The 24,675-nt window shown below is 39.7% G+C and overlaps 1 protein-coding gene across 1 annotated transcript in view; it reads left to right on the top strand.

Annotated features, from left to right (window-relative positions):
* Positions 1-24,675, top strand: part of LOC308245079 (uncharacterized protein) — a 698,160-nt gene that overhangs the window by 439,979 nt on the left and 233,506 nt on the right. The gene's annotated exons all lie outside the window — the stretch shown is intronic.

Below are 24,675 nucleotides of genomic sequence, written 5' to 3' on the forward strand. Positions count from 1 at the left end.
ATGGCAGTAATGACACACTATGTCTTTCTTTTTTACTGCTTAGTGGCTGCATCTACCACTAAAAGACACCGTTAGTGGTTTAAGAACATTCCTTCTCTCTTTCCCTCCCCAGCAACTTTAGATGGCTCATATAATAAAGTACATACATTTTGCAGTGATGTAGTTGGAGGTAATGACATGATAAAATTATTCTTTTTCCACAATCTCTGCCGGTAATGTTTAAGTATCTTTCTCCTTGAGTGCAACAGCTAAGGTGAAGTATTTTTCTCCACTTGGTGGAGCTGTGCACATATGTGCTTGAGGGGAAAGGGTCCTGCCAGGAGCTCTGCTCCAGCTGTTTGGAGTGAGTGATCTTTCCAGTGCATCATCCTGGCTCTATGCAGTGAGGCCAAAGCCGTGATGGCAGTATGATTTTAATTTGTGGGCACTGCACATTCCTATGTCATAGAGAGCGCCGGAGCAAGAAGAGGACACATTTGTGGTCCCAGTTTTATTGCCAACCAGCTGTGTGATTGTGGACCAACTGCTTTATTTTACCGTGCTAGAGTTCTTGATAAGGTAGAGTGGGGAGTAATCCCTCTTCTACTTATCTGAGGAGTTTGGTGGAAGCCTAACTTAAAATTAGATGTGAAAATGCTTTGGGAAGTGAAACAGTGGGTAAATGCAAATCAAAATGCTTATTTGAATCTATCAGTTTTCCCAATATGCAAGCTGCCTGTGTCCAGCCTCTCTTACTTTGCATCCATTCATTCTTCACACCACAACCATAATGGTCTTTTTTAATGTGTATGATCATAGTAATCCTCTTATTAAAACTCTAAATATATTTTCCCTGCCACAGAATTAAAGTTGCAACTCCTTGAGTGGCTTACGGAGTCCTTGTCTGACCAGTGGCCTCTCTCTCCTGATATACTGATGATGCACTGAACCTGACATCTTCTTTCTTGCCCTTCAGATGTTGGCCATGTGGTTCTTTGATTGGGAACCAGCTTCCTACTGTCACACTCTAGGCTAGCTTCCACTTCTCATTTCAGATTCCAGCATAGAGTCACTGTCACTGGGAAGGCTTCTGTCGTCCTCTATGAGAAGCCTCTGACTCGTGCCCCACAACACTCTGCCCTGCCCTCAGATGTTTTTACTCCACAAGGCACAGTCATCATCTGTATAACTCAGTGTTGTAAAACCTTGGCAGGTATCACAACCTCAAGCTCTTAAAAAGAAACAACTCAAGAAATATTTGTTGAATGACCAAGTGGATGGTGCACTAGTTTTCTAGGTGCCTTAAAACAACAGAAATTTATTATCTCATCATTCTGAAGGCTCAAAGTCTGAACACAAGGTGTCATCAGGGCTTTGCCCCACCCCACTGAGACTCTGGGTAGAATCTTTCTTTGCCTCTCCCTAGCTTCTGGTGGCGGCCATCAATTCTTGGCATTCCTTGGTTTGCAGCTGCATCACTGATCTCTGCTTCTGTCATCCTTCTGCCTGTGTGTCCCTATCTTTACATAACAGTTCCTTTTTCCTATAAGGACACCAATCCTACTGGAACAGGGCCCATACTAATGACCTTGTTTAAACTTGATTACATCTCTGAAGGCTCTAGTTTCACTCCAAAGGGTCACATTCGCAGGTATTGGAGATTAGGACCTCAACATACTTTTTCAGGGACACAATTCAACCCATAATGGACTAATAGACCAATTAATTAATCATCAATATAAGTTATGGATAAAATTACTTCCTCTAATTATGATAAAAAACACACAAAGATCTAATCAATATACTTCCTTAAAAAATATATGTGTATAATATATATGTGCTGTTGTGTATATATATATATACAGGGTATCCCGAAAAATATATACATACTTTGAATAATCATTAATCCTAATGGGTTAATATGAAAAGAAACATCAATTGAGCTATCAGCTGTTAAAGTGTGTAAACATTTTTGGGACACCCTGTATATACACATGCATTAATTATTTTATCTTGTGCAAAATCCCCAAAGGCTAGTTACTACAAATAAGAAATATTGTGTGATTTGTCTAAAGCACTTCAAAGACATCTGCATTTTTCAGATGCAAATTTTTTGGATGACAAAAAAAGGCTGTTTTGCCAACTTTCAGAATACTAAATTATGATAATCCATCACCCACCATGTAAATTCTGTGCTTCTATCATTTAGAAATGTAGACTAACTTTGCTAAAATAGACATTTTAGAGTATGTGGATGCCAATTTCAGACAAAAGAATAGATGAGTCTCTGACCAGGGCACAGTTTCAAATCTCATCTGTTTGGGTTCTCTTATTTAGAGTTTCAGAGCAACTTAGCCAAATACCAGCCGCATCTTTTCCCAATTTTTCCTAAATGTTTGTGACTGAAATATTCTTTCAGTTTGGGGAATGGAGAAAAAGTTGCAAGAAGGAAGGGGAGGTTGAAGGAAGATGGGCTTCTGTTCATTGTGTTGCTTCAAGGCAGTGTGCCCATTGCATTCCAGTGTTAAACATCTAACTAGAGTCCTCTCATATTAGCTGACTATCTTGGGTGTGTATGTGTGTGCAAGCATACCAACATATGGCAAAAGGCAGAATTACTGAAATAATATATAACACAGAGGAAGGTCAATTAAGCAAATTAATGAACTGAATTTTATACAAGACTAGAGGCCCGGTGCACGAAAATTCATGCATTGGGGGTGGGGGGAAGGGTGGTCCCTCAGCCCAGCCTGTACCCTCTTGTCTGGGACTCCTCAGGGGATGTCCACCTGCTGGCTTAGGCCCACTTCCTGGGGGATTGGACCTAAGCTGGCAGTCAGACATCCCTCTGGCAGCCCAGGAGTCCTCGGAGGATGTCTGACTAATAGCTTAGGCCTGCTTTCCCTGTGGAAGCTCACTGACCACCAGGGGACAGCTCCTGTGTTGAGCGTCTGCCCCCCCCCCCCCCGGTGGTCAGTACGTGTCATAGCCACCGGTAGTTCCACCTTTAGGGTCAATTTGCATATTACCCTTTTATTATATAGGATATTAACCATACCTTTAATTTCCAGATAGAGTTGTTATTAAAAATATCTGCCTTGGTGAAGCTTTTGGCACCTACATGTGTATTTGCCAAGCAAGGTTCCTCATTATGAAATAGTAATATTTTAAAAAGTCAAACATGCTTATGAAAATGCACTAATGCTCTCATTTTCAAAAGAATATATAAAGAGGAATAAAACATACAGATCCTTGCCTGGCTGGTGTCACTCAGTCATTGAATGTCTATGAACCAGGAGGTCATGGTTCAATTCCCCATTAAGGCACATGCCCGAGTTTTGGGCTCGGTCACTGGCGGGGGGTATGCAGGAGGTAGCCGATCAGTGATTCTCTCTTATCATTGATGTTTTTCTCTCTCTCCCTCTCCCTTCCTCTCTGAAATCTATCTATCTATTTATCTATATTTTAAATTCTTCAATACTAAAAATTGGGGCTAAGTAGAAGTAGACTGCATTATTGTCTATGAATGTTCTATTCTTACATAAGCACCTATTCTTCTACTTTTTTTTTCTATAAACTGTAAGGTGAGGCAGGGCAGCAAGTTGCATTTTTTATCTCCATGTTGAGTTAAGTATAAAGTCCAAAGCCCAATGGCCACTCAAGGGTGATGAAAAAAGCTTCTGAAAAGAATCTCCTGTTTTACTGAACCTCTCCCTCTAATTACATTTATTTTCATGTTGATGCTTGTGAAATCCTGTGGCTAATTATATTTTTGTTTCTTCTATGGCTAGGTACACTAAATGTGAAAAGCACTTAAGAGCTCCAAGATAACAGCTTGAAAGTAAATAAAATGTTCATGCCTTTTTTTTAATATTAATACCTTTGTTATGATTACTATTATTGTCTTACTTCCATGGTTATTGGAGGATTGAATTTAAAGTTTATAAAGTACATAATAAGCATTGGTGACAGGAAACCCAAACAATGATAATTATTTCCTTCCTTGTGCATTATTACTAAGATTGTCATGAATCAGGAACTGAGAGCTTAGTCTAATTTTTTTTTGTAACCCTCTTATTAAAAGTCTTATTAAAAGAGCTTCTGATTTTTCCACCAGGTTGGAAACCAACAAATAGACCCAAATAACTATTAAAGAACACTGAAAGGAAAATTTTAAAGGCAATTTTTTAGAATAGTCAACTCCACATTGAATGATAAATAAGATTCGAATTAAAATCTCATTTGGCGCTAATTGTCTGGATGTTTTTGTTAACTGAACTTTAGCCAGTTTTTCTTGTTCTGACCAGCCAAGGACTGCACTCTCATTTTTGAGAAGAAATAAAAATAAGAACAGAGAAAAGTAAAGGACTATTATGAAGGGCATTTTACATACTGTGTACCATGTTCTGTCTCTTTCACCTGTGTTGTTTCCAAGATAACCTTGTGAGGTGGAGACTATGATTCCAACTGCAGGGTAAGAAAACATGTGAGATTAAATGTTTGACTTTCCAATGGTATGCAACTATTGAAATAAGCAGGGTTTTAACATAGTATTTGAGCTGCCTGATTCCTAAGGCTAAGTTCTTTTCCATGTACCATGTTAATTACCAAAAAGATGTGAGATTGACATGTGGAATTTATATTGGCATGTAAGTGCAAACGAAGCAATGCAGGGCCTAGAATGTTCTCTGGCCCTGGCCAAGAGACAGGAAGCACACAATGGCACATCTATTCTGGCACTGTAAATTTAAAATAATAAAAAATATTTAGATTTGCTTATTGTCTCCTACTCACTAAGTCCTGTCCCAATTCTCTGGCTAAGGGGTGTGCAGAAATGGCTCTTTGTGGTAAATGATGTGCGTGTGTGTGTGTGTGTGTGTGTGTGTGTGTGTGTGTGTGTGTAAATAGATGCGAGGACACATCCGAGATAATGGAGTGTTTACTGCTTTGCAATTAGCACAATGGGCTGTCTTTATGGAGTGTAATATTCAAATTTATGCACCAGTGCTCTTTCCAATAGAGAATTTGTTTCCTATTTTCACTTAAAACTATCTTTTATTTTAATTAATAGGAATGCAGTTTAATCATCCATCTTTTCAGCTTAGGGAGTTTTATAGGCTTATAATACTGTCAGAGTCTAGGGTGTAACATTGAGAAATGGAATAGACAATTTTAGAGAAGAAATGCATCTCGCTCCTTTCCTCCCTCTTTTTCCCTCTCATATCCCTCCCTCCCCTTCCCTCCTTCCCTTCCCCCCCCTCCCTCCTTCCCTCTCTCCTTCCTTCCCTCCTTCCCTAAGAAGAAACTGTTCTACAAACTAGGAAATCTTATTGATGGCATGTAATTTCACCAGCTGGAATCCATCTCAGAACATCTTTTAGACTCAGACCTATCTGAAGCTTCATTCCCAAATCATTACCCAAGATACCCCAGTGTTGTGGGCACATGTTTTTATAATGGTAGGAGAAGGAATTTGTAGATGCAACTGTGGATTAGAATCAGTGGTATTCTGGTTTAACAACCAGATATTCCATGGGATGTGTGCGGACACAAAAAGTGAGTAGGGGAAAACCTTTATTTCTAATGTTTGCCAAATTCTGTGGTGTAAATAATCCTACCATGGCCAATTTCATTAGGGCCATATAAGATGTTATACAGAAGATAGCAGTGATAGGAACCCATGTGGTTTAACTGATACTTATGATTTGAGACTTTATGCAATTCAAATAGTTACTGGTTTGAATGTGCTAGTGTTTCTTCCAAGAAATATTTTTCTTCTATCCTAAAGAGATAATAATAAACATTTTCATGACATAATTTAGGAGATATTTTGTATTCTGTTACTCACCTCGTCATTAATGCTTTGTGTGAAACCAGATTTGTGAAAAGACCCAGGGATTCTTCATTTATTGTATCATCTCCTGTTGGTTTGAAAATGAGATGCTTATTTTACACATATTTTTCCTGATTAAGAAATTGAGGCAGCAGTCTATTAAAAGTTTTTCTCAAGGTGATACAATTGTAGACTATAAATTTTCTAATTAAATAGAGGTAATTTCTTTATTATGTCTATTCACTATATAAAAGTGGTCTAAAACACAAGTTTTAAAATTTTTATGGGTCCAAAACATAATTACTCAAGTGCTTATTTTACAGATATTTTTAAACACACACACATATATATGAAAAACATATATTATCTAATGAATGTAGCTTTGCCAATTTAAAAATTGAAAAACAAGATAAAAGAATCTCATACTCTGCCGATGAGCTGTGCGTGCCCTGCTATAGGTGGTTAATTCCGCATCTTGCTTCTTGTTACTTGGTCCATCCTCTCTAGGAAGAAACAAGCCTCTTTTCTGCCCTGCTTGCTATCAAAATCTCAGTCCCTACATGGTGACTACATGCAGAAGACACTCAAAAATCATTCTTCAATAAATAAGGGAATTAATTTAAAAGATCAGATAGCAAAATCAAGGCTATGCATTATTTATATGATGTTTAACTTGAAGTATAATTGCTTATTAAGTAGGATGCTTAGAAACTAATTTTACCTGGAAGTGGTTTAAAAGCTCTCAGTGGGCAAAAAAAAATATAACTTGAAGTAGTCCATCTTCAAAGTAAAGGCTTCCAGATGTCTGAATACCTTCTATGTACATGAACCAATTAGACTGTGACAAAAGGTAATAAAAGAATTCTATTGTTTTAATTACCTATGTTGTTCTCCAAGGAAACCCCACCCCTGTCAATTCTTGCACATTATATTTATTTATTTATTTATTCATTCATTCATTCATTCATTCATTCACTCATGCATTTATTTAAGAAATATTTATTATTCCAAGAACTGTTTAAATAGTGGAGATACCACAGTGAGCAAGACATCTGTAAGAGATGTTGTTATCAGGAAGCTTACAGTTATGAGAGATTAAATTCATAGATAAAAGAAACATCGGTATTGAGAAGTATTATACAGACAAATAAAATAGAATGTTGTGGCCTGAGAATGACTAGATGACAATTTTAGTTTGAGTATTTGAGAATGAAATGAATTTAAAGTCAAATCTGAAAAACTACCCATGCAAAAAATGAGGAAGGAGGCAGAATATCAGACATGGCAAACATCTTCTAATATGATGACCCTAAGCCTGGCATGACTTTTCGTTTCTTGAATAGGCCACAGGTTGGAGGAAAAATGGTATGGAGAAGGCTGGTATAAGATGATGTTGGGGAAAGAGACAGGATCAGATCACAGGGCTTTATAATTTGGCTAAGGAGTTTGCATTTAATTCTAAATGAAACATAATGCTTTAAATGGAATTATGTTGGGATTAATGTGACTTGACTTAAATTTTAAAATATCATCTAACTGCTGTGGGGAAAATGGCTTATATATGAGACAAGGATAGAAACTAGTAAGGAGACAAGTTAGAAGACCATTACAGTTGTTCTGGTGTCAGGTGATGGTGACTTGGTGTACGGCAGTGCAAAGGAGAATCTGAACATGTCCCAAAGGCAGAGGAGGCAAGATTTGCTCCTCTTATAGCTTACGGTATTGGAGCAAAGAAAATACACAATTAAATGGTAACTCCAAAATTTTCAGCCTGAGTAACTGAGTAGATGGTGTGGGCATTTACTAAGATACATGGGCAAGATTGAGAGAAGAGTAGAATTGGAAGATATTAGTTCTATTGTGTCCATATTCACATTTTGAGATGTCTATTAAATAGCTAAGTGGAAAGGTCAAATAAGCAGTTTGTTCTATAAGTCTTTAGCTCCTGGGAGAAATTGGGAATGGAGATGAAATTTTGTGAGCCCGTAACATATAGATAGTATTTAAAGCTAGTAGTCCACATGAGATCACCTGGAGAGTGCTTACAGATAGTGTTTTAGGCAGCTTGGGCTGCCATAACAAAATACCAAAGATTGGGTGATTTAAATAACAGTAATATATTCCTCAGTTTTGGAGACTAAAATTCCAAGCTCAAGATGCCAGCAGTGTCAGTGTGCCTGAGAACTCTCTCCTTGGGATTAGAAGGCCATGCTATGCCCTCACATGGCTTTTCCTTGATGCATGTGAGAAGAGAAAGAGAGAGGTAGCAAGCTCTCTAGTGTCTTTCCTTAATCTCATCATTACAACACCCTTGACATCATCTAAACTTAATTACCTCCCAAAGGCCCCACCTCCAAATACCTCTACCTTGGGGGTTAGAGCTTCATCATATGAAATTTGAAGGGACACATTTCATAATAGATAGAAGAGATAAGGGCGCCCAGAAGCAATCTAACATTTACAGATGAGCAGAGAAAGAAAAGCCAGCAAAACAAACAAACAAACAAAAATGAAAAAGGAGCAAAAGTGAACAAGAGGAAAACCAAGGAGCATAGCCATGTGGCAGTAGTTGCTAGGATGTTTGCAGAGAGAGAGGGTTGACATAGTTATTTAGCACAGAGAGAAACCAAACACAATGGAGAAAGGGGGATGGTGTGGGGGAGATAATTCTCTATGGGTCTTTTGCATTTTATCATCAGTGACACTGACTCTCTTGTTTCAGGATTCCCCCCTCCCCCCCGCCCCAAGGCTGTGTAGTGAATGGCCTGGAGATATAGTGTCTCTCTCCAAAGCTAAGGACAGTTCTGTTCGCTGTTTAGTACAATCACAAGAATGTTGTCCTCTGGGGCAAAGGCTAGACAGGCTTACTGACCAATATAAAATATTCAGTTTCCGTAAATTCATAGTTCTCCTACATTGCAACTTACCTGCATGTGCCATCTATCTGGCCCTTTTCACATTTCCCTGTGAGAAATGGAAATCAGGGAACCAGTATAAATGCTAACACTGACTACTGCTGTTGTAAAGTCCTTGGTCTCTAACCCCAAAGTCTCCTGTCTCCTGCCAGCATCCATGAAACAGTGACAAGCTAACTTTGCAGGTTGGGGAGGATAATGTCTCAGACTCATCAAGGTTCTTCCCAGGTGGTGGACAGTTTCCATTGTCCACTTGGGATCTGTGGTTATGGGGAAGTATTTTTTTCCAGCAATGTTCAGTGGCTCTGACACAGGTGCTGGTAGATGTGTTTATGTCTTAGAGATTTAATATGAGTGGCTTACTGCATCGTCACATAGCTCCTTTTGCATACTGAGGTCAGTACTGAGACACCCTCACCACTGGGTTGTGAAGACCCAGGGAGAACAGTGCTTGAACACTGCCAGATAGAGTGCTGATAAGAGTGCCAGCATATTCAGATATATTTACACAAGGCATTAAAATGGTAAAAACTTAACTCAGTCATTTGTCACAATCAAATTGTATATTTATGTTTCAATGACATAATTCCTATTAAAGAATTTGTCCTTCCTTATGTAATACCTTAGTACTAATAGTATATGACAAAACCATAGTTCTTGAACTATATTTAATTCATAATAATAATTAATACATCATGCATTTTCAGAGCATAGAAGGAGGTAATTACATATTATAGAAGCATGTAATTTATCTTTGGTTTATTAGGTTGAAAATCAATAAACATTTTTTACATGATTTTTATCATGAATTTTTAATTGAATTGAGTTGAAGTCTTTTACTACTTGGTTGCCAGTTTTTCTCTATATAATGTAAGGATATTATCCCTGTAGAGCAGTTAAGTAGATATTTGTCTGTAAAGCAATTTAGTGCAAATGATGCTGTCTTTGCATGTATGCCCACTTACATCTATAATAATAAAAGTGTAATATGCTAATTAGACCGGACAGCCAAACGACTTTCCAGATGTCATTCCAGACATCCTTCTGGATGAAGCCACGGCAGCGGGGGCCGAGGCAGAGGCAGTTAGGGGCAATCAGGCAGACAGGCGAGCAGTTAGGGGTGATCAGGCAGGCAGGCTAGTGGTTAGGGGCAATCAGGAAGGCAGGAAGAGTGGTTAGGGATGATCAGGCAGGCAGACAAGCAGTTAGGAGTGATCAGGTAGGCAGAGGGGTTGGGATGATCAGGCAGGCAGGTGAGTGGTTAGGGGCAATCAAGCAGGCAGGCAGAGGCAGTTAGGGTCAATCAGGCAGGCAGGCAGGTGAATGGTTAGGAGCCAGAGGTCCCGGATTGTGAGAGGGGTGTCCGACTGCCAGTTTAGGCCCGATCCTGGTCCTGGATTGTGAGAGGGTGCAGGCCGGGCTGAGGGACCGCCCCCCCCCCCATGCACAGATTTCATGCACTGGACCATTAGTTCTCATATAATGTACTGAGGGATTCCAAGAACTTGACAGTCTGTTTCATCTAAAGACAATTATATAAAGGGAGAGCCATGTGCAAACCTAGGCTCTGGTGCTAGGTTTTACTTCCTCTTATATATCTCCTCTTTCCATGACTGTCCCTGATGTACACAAACATCCTCATCTCTCAAGTTCTGGTTGGCTGTCTCTATTTTAGAACTAGAAAAATTGCTTTCCCTGCCTTCTGAGAGACTGCTATTGCAGGCCAGTGAGTATGTACTCTAGTCTGAATCCTCTCAGTCATTCCTAAATGTATATTCTGTCCATAGTTATTTTTCCAGAAGCAGTTTTATATTAGGTTTTCTTAGGTTTGCAGATGAATGTCCAGTGTCCTTGTTGAAGAGAGAGGAGGGGCAGACCGCCCCCCCCCCAAAAAAAAAGCCCTCTTTCCTCCCAAGCCTTGCTGCTCTCCTCTTTATATATTCAGCAACTACGCCTGACTTGGCAGAGCCCACAGCAGCTATACAGCATCAGTTAGGACAGTAGTGAGTGGATGCAATGTACAAATGGAACAAGTAGACTATTTAATTGCTGCACAGGGAGCAGAATGGGTCTGCACTCCCTGTGGGGGTCCTCATTTAAGCCCATCGCCCAAAAAGACAAACAACTAAAGCTCAGCATGGGGGTCCCTTAAGGCAGAAAATACAAGCAAAGCATTTTCATCACAAGATGCAAGTTTTAGGATTTCATGTCAATGACATGGCGCCAGTCAGAACAGAGCTTTCGCCCTTCTCAGGGCCTGAAACGGTAACCATGGCTCCTTGGTATGCACAATTCTGCTGGCTCAGAGCACAGGCAAGCTCAGAGGCCATGCCTGCTGGGAGGCTCACAACAGTTCTTACTTCAAGACTGTTGGAGCCAGTTTTGCTTTTCTTACTTCCTCCCTTCAAACTCAGCCAGGCATTTTTTCAAAGGAGAGAGAGAGAAAAAAAGAACTATTTTGCCTCTAGCATAGCATAAAAGACTCCTTGATATTATGAATTTACGCAACCATTCTGACCACATCTTCCCCACTCCCTTCTTAGTCTCCAGGTACACCCAAAGAGTTGAGTTTTCTAGAACATAGATAACCCTCTCTCATAATTCTGTGTCTTAGTATAAAATGTTTCCTCTGTTATGTCCATATCTACCTGATTCATCATTCAGGTTCAAGTGTAAATATTTCTGAAGAAGGTCCTATTGACCCCCATCCCTTCCTCCCCACTTCCCAGTATTTTAGCTGTTAGGATGAGAACCTAGGGGAGAAAAAAGCTTAATGATCAGTAGAGGACAGAGACTGGAATGGTGCAGAGAAGCACCTAGTGATTTCTTCAGCTTGTACAATCATGACAGAAAGATCAAAAGGGACTCATGCTTTACTCAACAAATAATAAATTATCGTGAAATAAAATGAGATAGTTTGAGCCGTTGGCCCCTGTCAAAGTAATAAATGTTGAAATGAAATAGTTACATATATACAGATAATAGAAATAAATGAGGCATGCTTCTTGTAAAATATAGAAGCCAGTTACAGTAGGCATGTATGTATATGGTTGGAAGTATGCAAATCTGTACACTTGCTTTAAAAAGGTAAGATTTGCAAGTTGCAAGATGAGAATGCATATTTATGCCATGTGGATAATGCATGAAAAACTCTTGGTGATAAGAATTGTGTAGGTTACTTTTGGGGTATCTCTAAGAGTAGTTAGTACCACTGAAGGTTTGTAGACGGGTGCATAGCATCAAGGGCTCTAGAATCTGGTAGCTGTAAATTTCATGGCCATGAATGAAGTGGGATAGGAATATTTCCTTCCCTGCATGGCACACTAGCTCAGCTGATAAGTTTCTTAGGGACCCAGGGACTTTGGCTATTTCTGTCAGGAAATATCCCCTTACTCTAGAGCATGACTCGAACACTACAATTCTGAAATTAACCTCAACAACAGTGAAGGTCAGGGCAACCCTTCATGCAGATGGATTTCTGTCATCCAGACTGAGGCATCTATCTAGTATCTGTGATGTTGTAAGGCGGTGGTGTAGCAAAATTTGTTTTTCTTCCCGCAGAGACTCAACTAATACCTAAGACCTACGATCATCTGAATTTTTCCTACCTACCCAACTTTATTTTCCCTGCTTTTAGAGTATAAACCCTGTCTTTTAGGCAGGCAGATATTTTTCCTGTCAGCCCAAACTTCTTTTCATTACTCATGTCTTTCTCATCTGATGAAAATTCTCCCTCCTCCTTTATACTAATCAAGAACCTGAATCCCCATCATCTTCACCTGCATTGACCCCTTCTGAGCATTTCAGCCCCACTTATCCTTGCTCTGAACTCAGAACTTATATTCTTATCCACACCGGGAGCCTTGATATTATAGTCTCCGTCTCCCTTTACCTCCCTCCCTCAGTCAATTATTCTATTCTGGTACTTAGTACTTATGAGCACATTTTATTAACATCCTAAACTCCTTCAAAACAGAAAATATGAATTTTACTTTTCATGTAATGTTTAAGAAACTTCACACAGGGATTTAAGAAAATGTAGTAGTGGATTGATTGGTTAAGAAGTATATCCTACTGGAGAAGGTCAGTGGGCTGTTCTAGGACATGGCTGAGGAATGTGGTTCCACCGCAGCAATAAGCCTCTGAGGGGTGGTAAAGTAATCATTGTATATCCTGGAGGAATTTGGACTTGGTGAAGACTTTCCTCTACGTCTTTGGCATTGTTCTCATCAACTATAGAAATGTTAACAATAAGTCAGCTCATATTATTCATTAAGAACTACTAATACCTTCAAGAGACATAAGCCATGTTTCTCTTATTTCTTTTATTTCTGCAGTGAAATTTGGGCCAGCAAAGCCTTTTGCAATGTCCTCTTTTGATGGAATCATGTGTCTAGTCTACAGATGGATATTTGTCAAGAATGAGATAGTTGCTTGAGTTTATCATATGTGTGTGTGTGTGTGTGTGTGTATCACTATATATCTCCATATCCAAACTGTTCATGACTTTTACACTAATTACTGAATAATATTTGAAAAATTTACAACTTTCTCTTCTGGCTAAAGATCAGCATAAACACTTCATTTGCTGCATGGAGACTTGTGCCAAACGCTTGCCTAGCTCAAGATGTGTTGCACAACAAAAAATAAGAAACTTTTATAGCTCCAGCTGATACAGCTCGTGGCTTTTCCAGTTTGAAAGCAAAGGATGGCTGCTTGGTTTCCACACTTAGTATTCCTAATGCTGAAAAGATCTGTTCAGGAAAGTTGCCACTGCTGAAGTTTCGCTGGTAATCCTGAGCTCTGCGGGAGGTCATTGGACTCAGCCATCTCTGAAAGTGGCTGCCCTCTTCCATCAGTTTACTGGGCAGGGGATCAAACCAGCTATTAAGTGTCTGTTTGCACTGCATGAAAATAAAATTTGATGTAGAAACAGATAGCTTCCCCATGCCTAAAGCCCGGGAGTCTCATCCCGCCTGATCTCAGGCATGTTTTAAACTGAGAAGGGAATGAATATCTCGTGGGTCTGTTTGACCAGATCATCATAGCATATTGAAAGTCCTAATATCCATTGTGTGAGAATGGTGAAGAGGACTTGCATGTGTGTGTATTGTCCTGCTTTTTTATTATTTGCAATCATAGGATGTAGGGTTACTTGTCTATCCTTGTGACATGAGAACTGATAGCATTGCTTGTTAATTCTTAGATTTCCAAGGCTGTATAATCTCCCTAAAGAACCCATTCAGAGCAGTAAGTTTCAAAAATCAATATTAATCCCAATCATTTCTCCTCTTATGGGTCATTGGCATTCAAAAACCACAAAGAGGCCACGTCTACAGGCATTAGATTTCTAAACACATGTTTAGTGGGGAGAATTTCTCTTTCCTAACTGATGGATGCTAGCTCCTGGTCTGGAGAAAAATCTTCTGAGGAAATTGAAGAGGCTTGAGGATTAAATACTATTGAGAACCACTTAGCATTTTTTTTCTCCCTACCCACAGTATTATAGCACAGAGCAAAAGAAAACCCTGCTCTTTTGTTTTATGGGGGGTTTTGTTGTGCTTTAAAAGTGTTCATTAGACCAATGAGATAATATGAGCATTTGGTTTCTGAGAAGAAAATTAATGTTTGTAAAATATGGTTAATACATGTAAATACAGAATTATATCAGGCATGTGTTAAAAGGTGGATCAGGTTTCTAGATGTGTATTTATGTCTGTCTTAGACTTAAAACAAGGTTCTGTATATATCTTAAGAGTCTTATTATGGAAAGCATGAAGCAAACCAAAGGCATGTTACTTTCTATGGCATATCATTTAGCCACAAAAAGTACCTCACTACCATGTATGATGTGCGGACTTCCAGATGTCAGCCAGTACCCAGAGTCTAGTGGTTCACTAGCCTCTAAGTGGTAGCCTCTGTCAATTTTGGGACAATGGAAGTCATGTGACGTGCCTGCTATTGCCTCTGGTTGGGCAGCTCACAGATGCATAGGCCATGTCTAGAGTCCAAGTTGCTATAGATGGCTTTCTTTGGGAGAAAATATTTCTTTGCTTTTAAAAGGAGATGTATCTGTACTAAAGTTCCTGGAATTTTTCTACTAATAGTATGCAGTATATTAATAAAACAGTCTATTAGAACTAAAAATTTCTCAGTCCTGGATTATTCTGTATTTAAATAGTTGGTACTAACAGTTAAAATAATGAAAACATACAAAAAATGCCTATTCTCTCACAGATTATAAAGTCCATGGAAGAAGGAGACATATTTACCTGATTAACTATTATTCCCCGGTGTTTCCATGGTGCCTACCACATACCAGGGTCTCAGTACCTCCTTGAGTTACAGTGAATTACAGTGGCATGAATTGAGTTCTACGTCAAACACTGGACAGGCATTCTCAGGGGATTCTCTGGGTGAACCCAGGAACAGGTGATGCAATGTGAAGAGCAGTTAAGGTGATCCCTTGACCCTGCTCACTGCCAGAAGCTTATACTCCACAGCATTCCATCCACCACCACTGCAGTTCCTTCTTCCTTCCAAAGCTGACAGATCATACATTTTGAAAACACACACATACATTCCTGTACTCATACATGCATGGGATTGAAATTCTGCTGGGTTTAGGCTCTTTGGGAGCAATGGCAGTTTGTTGAGCATAGACATGATCACATTATATCACATCTTGCTATGGACGGCTCCTTTAATGTGCCAGCCTCTCTTAGTCTGCCTATTAGTCCTTTGCATTCATGTTCAGTGTCAATTTTCCCTCCTAGAAATCCATCATCTGCTCTATGAAGAGCTGAAGTAGAAAATAAAATCTGGATGGATATGGCCAGTTGGAGCCGGCAAGGGAAGGACAGCCATGATAGGCCAATCATCAATGGGGATGAGTGGCCCTCATCACAAAGAGGCATCTGGTGGCAGAGAAGCAGAGAGGCAGAGCTGCAAGAATCTTCTTCAGTCATAAAGCCAAGGGCAGTTATTTTGAACGACAATGTAAAAGGAGAGGAGAGGAGAGGCGAGGAGAGGAGAGGAGAGGAGAGGAGAGGAGAGGAGAGGAGAGGAGAGGAGAGGAGAGGAGAGGAGAGGAGAGGAGAGGAGAGGGAACAAGAAAGGAAGGAAGGAAGGAAGGAAGGAAGGAAGGAAGGAAGGAAGGAAGGAAGGAAGGAAGGAAGGAAGGAAGGGAAGGGAAAGGAGGGGAGAGGTGGGGAGGGGAGGGACGGAGGAAAGAAGAAAAGAAATGGTTGGGCCTAGAGTTATCTTTTTTAGTCACCGCTAGTGAAATAGCCGAGTAAAGTAAAGTTGTATACAGTATGTGTGTATGAATAGGTAGGTGTGTGTGTGTGTGTGTGTGTGTGTGTGTGTGTGTGTGTGTGAGAGAGAGAGAGAGAGAGAGAGAGAGAGAGAGAGAGAGAGAGAGACCTGTCTGAAATTCTTCTTTCATTATCCTGACAAGGCAGAGGTTTGCCTAGATTCCCATCTACATATTATTGTTTTACTCTAAATCAGTGGTTCTCAACCTTTCTAATGTCGTGACCCTTTAACACAGTTCCTCATGTTGTGGTGACCCCCAACCATAAAATTATTTTCGTTGCTACTTCATAACTGTAATTTTGCTACTGTTAATGAATGTAAATATCTGTGTTTTCCGATGGTCTTAGGCTCTACAGGTTGAGAACCGCTGCTGTAGAGCCTAAGACCATCGGAAAACACAGATATTTACATTAAGATTCATTAACAGTAGCAAAATTACAGTTATGAAGTAGCAACGAAAATAATTTTGTGGTTGTGGGTCACCACAACATGAGGAACTGTGTTAAAGGGTCGCGACATTAGAAAGGTTGAGAACCACTGCTCTAAACGATGCTGCCTGTCTTGTCTAACAGTTTCTTTACCTATGACTAGACAGAGAGCTGCCATGGGATGCAACAGGAATTATTTCCATTTACTCTGAAGGCTGGTACCATTCTTATGATGTTACTATTCCTTTATTTATTTAGTTAGTTATTTTTGGTCTTGGTTTTTCTCTTTTTTCCCCAGTTTTGTTTTTTAGCTTTGATGTGGGATTTCCTTTATACCCCCATCCCCAAGGAATAACTTACAGAGGAAATATGTTCTAGGTGCAAACAGGGGCCCGCCCACTTCCAATAACATGGTACCAACACACTTACTAGTTGCTGCCCATGTAAAGCAGAGATTACTTCTGTGGAAGCCCAGGGACCTGTAGGAGATCCATGCATAACTTCTCTGAAATTATATACAAAACAATTTGCAAGTGTCTTTTCCAAATTAGTTTCCCTTGTTATAGTTTTCATTTGGTTCTCAAAGGGCAACATGACTCCAAAAAATGGTTGAGGGTCATCCCATTCAAAACAGAGGGCAGACATCACAAATATCCAGCCCATGGATGTCTTTTCTTTGGCTTGTTTGTTTGGAATAGTTTCCAGAATTTAAAAGTCATGAGATTTTCCATAAAATAAATGTGATCGTCTGCTTGTCTGAAAAATAAGATCTGGCAACAGGACCCAGGGTCCTGAAACAGTAAGAACTGTCCCCTCCAGATGGGGCACTGAGCTCCCAGGTCCTGTAAAGTCTACCACTCCTGTCTTACTTATGGAGCTCCTTCAGCTGTCTTGTATTTCTCCCCTGATCCAGGTAAACATTTGGAGGGATGTCTAGTGAGGTAAAGTCTTGAGGTCTGCAACCACACTACTTGGTCCCAAATATTGGATCTACCATTTGCTACCCTATAAAACTTTTGGGGGTTTTGTAATATCTCTGTGCCTTCACTGTTTCAAGGGTAAAATGGATACAATAAGAGTACTTTTCTCAAAGTGTTATTAAAAGAAATAGAGGAGTTAATACATGTTAAAATATTTAGAAGAATTTGCCAAACCCCTGATAAATGTTTCCTACTGCTATTTAAGGTGCACTAAAGGATTTGTAAAGATAGCCTCAATCTATTGACCCATGGATTGCCCAACTTGCATAGCTTTTCACTTTAACGTAAAAATCTAGAGTATATTTGAATATATTATGAGCTAAGCATACTTTTTTCTCACAGCTTTTCAATTCTATGCTATAGAATGTATGCTCTGGCCAACCACTTTTTAAATGGCCACATTATCATTCCAGGAGCATCTCTGTTTGTTTCATATTTGTGTGCCCTAAATAATATCTTCTAAATATACAATGAATATTTATTGAATTGAATTAGTAAAGGTATAAAAATATTTGACTTTCAGCTAGGCTGAAATTGCCTATCTCTGTATTGTTTTTTGGTATGGGATTTTATCAAATCTTTGTGAACAACAAAAAAAATAAAGCCAATGTATTATAGGTATCACTATAATTTCTCCCTTCTTTTCATTTGCTCCATTAAAAGAGTAGTAATTACATCTCTAGTAGAATGTTCTTGAAAACACTTGAGTTTCCAGAACACAAAGTGCAATGTAACCTCAGTCATTATGTTGCTGGAGAAATTAATGGGCCAGATTTCCCAGAAATGAATGTGAGTGGGATTCTTGGGGTACCACTCAAACGAGCATTTTCAGAAGCCCCCACAGGAGAGTGAAATGTGGAAAAATGCTTAATTTGTGTGGAGTTACATTCCTTGGGTTGCAAAGTCCCCTACCCTTTAAACCAGTACTTGAAAAGGTGCAGCTGGGGGTCCAGCAGAGCCAAATGGAGAGCCAGTGTCCAGAGCTCCTGTTCCATGTTTCAGCCAGTTCCAGTTTAGCATTCAGGTTAGTTAAAGTCCATCAGTCCACTGTGTGGAGCCCACATACCTGTGGGCCATAAGGGCAAATGCAGGGAAGCACAGCCCCTGCAACAGGAGTTCCAAGAGGGCCAAGAGCCAACATCCAGAGGGTAAACACCAACACAGCATGCTTCTTTTATCAGAAGTTTAAATATTTAGGTTCTACACCCTTATAGTGGCCATGCCTCGTCTAGCCACTTCCAGACCTTACTGGGCCTGAGTCCAAGTCCCTTCCCCCATTGATAAGTAGGGAACAGATTTGGAGAGTGTTAAATTAGCCAAGTTGTATAAGTAGCATGCCTATATTATCTAGTCTTCCCTTTACTCCTTTCCTGTTAAATAATAACCAGATTATTACAACCATATTTAACAACTATGGAAATTAATCCTCCTTGGGGCTTACACTCTTGGGGACCAAGACTTTGTCCAGATTCAGTTGATACACTAGGGACTGACTAAAAATGCCAATCTGGGAGGGCCCCTCAGGATGCCCACTAAAATAAGTGCGCTACACTTAAAGTAGTTTCAAGATTACAACTGAAAATAACGTAATGATCACAGCACGTTCTTGGACCATCACTGTAGCTTATTTCCTTTCCTCAGTTCTAGTTTCTAAGTGTACAGCTAGGGTTTGATGCACGTGTGTGTGTATGTGTTAGTTTTTGAAACAGAATTTGAAGTTTGAGTGAGAAGTACTGCCCTTGTTTGCGTTTATTTCCATTATTCCATCTTATGTTTTTCTCCTCGATTGGCATGTGAGTAGTAGCAGAGCCAGGCTGCCAGTCATATGTCTGACTTAGGTTTTATGGCCTCATCTCCACAGAGGCACTTGGCTTAGCCAGCCAGGTGGAAAAATCCAATGGTTTGGACATAACCAAATTCAACCAAAGCCTCAATCTTTCCTACTCCCCTGCTTTTCATTATATTTAACGACTTCCCAGGAAAAGTATAAGGAGATGCTTTCCAGAAAAAAAAAAGGAGAACAGATTGCTTTCTGAAATACTTGAACCATAACTTATTGAATATTTACTTCCAATATTCTGTACCCTAGTAGATGAATGCTATTTTTAGGTGCTTAAAATATTTTTCATAATAAAGGCATTCATGTAAACAGACAATTGTTATATTTCCCATAAATATATATTAACACAATTCCAATCAATCTTGAATCTAAATTTTTGTTGCCCAAGTCCAATTCTCAGCCCAAAGCATATGACTTTTCCTATAATGCTGCAGGGCTGCCATAAATGAGCATGCTATTTGTGTAATGAACAAAGTACCCAGACAAAAGCAGAAATCAGACAGTGCCCCATTTATTAAGAACTAGAGGCCTGGTGCACGAATTCGTGCATGGGTGGGGTCCCTCTGGGTGACCTGCAGGGATCAGGCCATAACCCACAGTCCAACACTGCCTGCAGCTCCTACCTGCTGCTCCCACTCATCCCGGTCCTACTGTGCCTGCTGTGGGCTCCCACCCAATCAGTCCTGATCAGGAGACACTTGCGCTGCTGCAGCAGCTCTTGCCAGCCATGAGCCCTGTGTCTGGCGCCCTCCCAAGGGGAGTGGACTGCAGGATGGGGCTGAAACTGGCTCTCTGACATCCCCTGAGGGGTCCCAGATTGCCAGAGGGTGCAGGCCAGGCTGAGGGACCCCACGGGTGCATGATTGGGCCAGGGAGGGACCACAGGAGGGCTCCAGGGCATGTCTGGCCCATCTCGCTCAGTCCCGATCAGCTGGACCCTAGCAGCAAGCTAACTTACTGGTCAGAGCATCTGCCCCCTGGTGGTCAGTACATGTCATAGTGAGTGGTTGAGTAGGCTTAGCATATCATTAGCATATTATGCTTTGATTGGTTGTTTGGTTGTTCTGCCATTTGGTCTATTTGCATATTACCCTTTTATTATATAGCATTAGTTCCATGCATGTACATGTGCTTTTGCAAATTCTCTCAAAGGAACCACTTGATTTTAGAACACGAATGGACATTAACATCATGAATATCTGCCTTCCATGCATGGTGTTAGAGTACTTAACCATAATCACTCACTATGGCAATAAAGGCAATGAATTGATGTGTTCTCTGATGCCCTGATTCCCCTAAAATTCAGCAAATTCCCTGCAGGCTTTGAAAAGTTGAAGCATAACCTCTGGTCCTTATGATTCTTTGAGAAGGTGTGCAAATTGTAAGGCAGGAAACACTCTTTTAGCGACTATAGATTTGATAAGGGTCAGTTCACAGCAGCCAAGCTCTATTGTCATCTCATGTTGGATCAGCCGGAGCAGAAGTAGCTGGACTCTACTCATTTCTTGGGTAGAGTGTAGGCACTTGGAAATTTTAGGTGCATATCAAGGACATGTGAGAAGTAGGAAAGCTATTTGTTCAGTGTCTCTGAATCAAAGTCCAAAGTTAGAACCTGCATGTTGTTCACCAGGACATCTGTGTATTCAACTAGGATAGGGAACCTCTAACTGTCTGGGAACTTTTTCTCATTGTGTCCTGTAGGTGCCTGTCACTGATGTTTGCCTGAAAGACCTTGTGAAAAGTAGTAAAATGTTTATTAATTGAGACTGAAGCATTACTTCCCTTTCTTATGCTATATTTTCTATTAGCAATACAGACCTATCTATGTTAAAAAAAGACTTTCCCTGAAGAAAATGGTCACCAAAGATGTGCAACCTTTAATTAGTCAGGAAATTAATCATTCCTTGAACCTGAATTGATTGGCACCTCTAGCATAGGACTGGTGAAAGCATGTTTAAGCTTCATGATTTGGTGGAAACAATCCTTTTTTAAAGAAAATAATGTTGTTGTTACTCTTACCATACATTTGCATCTCAGTTGGCCTCTTCCCTGTCTTTTAAATGAAGCATGCACACTATGGTGTCTAGCCTTGCTCCTGGTGTCTCCTGGTCTGGAATGCCTTCCCCTCTCTTGGGAACCGAATCACCTTCATGTGCAATATCCCTGATCGCTTCAACCTGAAGCGGTGCCCTTCAGTTTTCAATGCCCATAACTCTGAACAGGTCATTTAAATCAAACTCCCTTGGAAGTTCTATATTTTATTATGGATTTATATGCTTTCTTTAAAAATAGGTTATAAAGTCCATGAGGCAAAAGCTTTCATTTTTATCCCCATACAGGATAGTACAGGAGATACTGTACTATTTTTTTTTCAACAAAAAGAGGAAGAAAAAGACAAAGTGGCCACTATACGGCAGGGACTTCATATAATTATCTCAAGTCCCCCCAAAGTAAAACAGTTTTCTTCAGTTGGTTGTAATGTCTTTGGAGAAGTTTGATCTTCTCTAGATCTCAGTGCCCCGATTTGGCAAATGGAGTTTGACCATATATTTTGTCCACCAGGTTTGACATAAACAAATACTGATGAATTGTTGTAATCTCTTTGGAAACATAAAATGCAAGACAAATACTAAAGAAAAGGACTGATCAATAGAGAGTTCAGCTTTGAAATTCTTTCATCTGCTAAAACTGGTTTTCTTGGCAATATCAGCAAGATCTGGAATTTTAAAAAATCATCTTTATATATATGTATTGAGTTTATGAAGATGCTTTATTATCATATTCACTTGCTTATAAGAAGGCATCAGTATATGTCCAATACAAGTCTCAAAAGATAATCCAATAAAAGGAAATATTGCAAAGCAATAGAAGCTGCACACCATTTACAAACTGCATTTTTATTCATTTTCATGTATGCTAAACAAACCAAAACAAAAGAGCAAAGGGTTTAAAGCTTTCTAGAGTGATAAATGCCAGGAGTCAGTGGAGAAAACACATTTTAATTTGCAAACATCTCCCGCTGAGAGTAAGTGTGGTGGAAAAAGAAAAATCCTGGGCTGTAGCCTCCTTGGCATCTCAGTGCCTTTGAGGCTGAGGGGCCTAGACCTTCAGTTTTAGCTCATGTTTAAGTAAAAGAGAAAAGTGTGAATGAAGAAGTGTTTCATTCTTGCATTTATTGCAAACTATCCTCTAACATGTTCCTGGTAGAAAAAAAAAAAAAAGCCAAATAAACAGGTTATAATCTTTTATTGTACTTTGAAGATTCCAGGGCTTGTCAACCTAATGTCAACATTCACATCAACAAAGAAGATGGGATAAGTTGCATTATTTTTGTCACCTTTTCATCTGTAAAGCAGAATGGTGGCCAAAAAGAAAAAGAGAGAGAGAAAAAATAAGTTGGGGACTTCTTAGGAAGAGATGTAACAGCTAAGGTGTGTCCATAAGAAATGGAGTACATTATAATCAAGAGGCAAGACAGCTGGTAGAGAAAAAAAGTATACCTAACAGGTGTTACACATGGACCAACTACCTAGAATAAAAGGATGCTCACAGCCCAAGGAGATTTCTAGGAATTAAAGATTGAGAAACATTATTTCTTGACATGTCTGGAGGCTACCTGGATGGAAGACCTGGAAAATGTTTAAGAGAAAAGCTAAGACAAAGCAAAAAGCCCTAAACAGAAAAGCTAAGAATTAGGCTCTCATCTGGACAAAAAAATAAAACTCATAGAAATAAATGAAATAAAATAACTTCCCAGATAAAAGGGCTACTAACACAAGGTTCTGCAAGTCAAAAGAAAATCTGGATCAGGAGAGCAAGTCTGGGGTGGAGGTGGGATGGCGTCAGGTCTAGATTAGAACCTTATTGAAGTGAGACCAGTAGGAGACAACAGAGCCCTGTAAGTTAGGTACTGGGAAGCCTGATTTCAAGGGAAAACTTGAGTGGTGGACAGGAAAATCCGTGACGATCAGAAACCTAAGTGTTGGTACTTTCTGGGTAGATTGGCAAGAAATGAAAGGGAGAGAGGCAAATGAAGCAACTGGAATCAGACATCTGGGCCAGAGGACCTGGCAACAGCCAGTATCAACTGAAAGAACAGGAAATTAAGAGCCAGGCTTTACCTTCGGGCCCCAAATGAATATTCCCTGTGAGGCCCAGTGCCTTTGAGTGATGTTTATAGATTTTCATTGTCTGAAGGTATTTCAGAGATGGTCAGCGAAGACCTCTTCTGTGCATCAAGCTCTCTGCAGTATTCCAGAGAGGAAAGCAGAAGTACTTCACTTGAAAGGGGAATAGGGCAGAGAAATGGAAATTTCTTTTTATTTTATTGTTTTAATATGTTTTTATTGATTTTGTTTAGAGAGGAAAGGAGAAGGATAGAGTGATGGAAAACTGATGAGAGAGAAGCCTCCTGCACTCCGCCTACTGGAGATCAAGCCCACAACCTGGGCATGTGCCATGACAACCGGGGAAAAATAACAGTGACCTCTTGGTTCCTGGGTCAACACTCAACCGCTGAGCTACCCTAGCTGGGAAGAAATTTCTAACCTAGTCTATAAATGCCTTATCAGTGAGCTAGGCTAGATGAAGTGATATTTTTTAAAGACTATTTGTAATTTAGCTATTCATTTTGCATCCAGAGAACTCCACAGCTGTATGCAAATAACTTCTTGTACTATAATAATCATAACTGTACATGTAGTGTTCAGATATCCCATCAGAAAGAAATATTGCTGAGGAGAGACAAAGGAAATGTCATTTCCTTAAAGTTGTGGTCTTTACAGGCAGGCAGCTCTTCACTTTGGTATTGGCGATGAAGATTTACAATCTGTGGGGACACTTGTGGCCCTTCCTTTTGAAGAGACACTGATGACTGTATCACACATTCCAATTTTTTTATTCTTAAAGAAACGTTAATGGATAAAAGAAATGTTTCAGAAAAAACTCAGAACCCTAGTTTTAGTCATGTTAAATAGTAGTCTCTTTTAAGGACATCTAAGTCAACTCATAACTCTGATAATGTAGGAGATGATCAATGAATATGAGATAATTTCCCATTCGATTTCTTTAAATAGTAAACTCCTTTGTTGCTTGTAGTGTGTGGTTCATTACAGAACCACATCCAGTAATATACTAGTAGTCAGCCTCCAACTTAAGAGAAGACACTGTGTTTTGAAAGGTGGTTTTAAGTGCGTTGTTTGGAATCCAGAAGCATCTGTTGCAAAGAGTGAGTGCTGAACTGATCACATCCTCAGGGCAGCCCACAAACAAAACAAAACAAAACAAACACACATGGCATTAATTAATCTATGAGTCAAATTTGCTCATCCACTTTTAGACCAAAAACTTTTAAAAATTAGAACTCCTTGTCTAAATAAATTTA

Source organism: Plecotus auritus, assembly GCF_963455305.1.
Source record: "Plecotus auritus genome assembly, chromosome: 3".
In the NCBI taxonomy this organism is placed as follows: Eukaryota; Metazoa; Chordata; class Mammalia; order Chiroptera; family Vespertilionidae; genus Plecotus; species Plecotus auritus.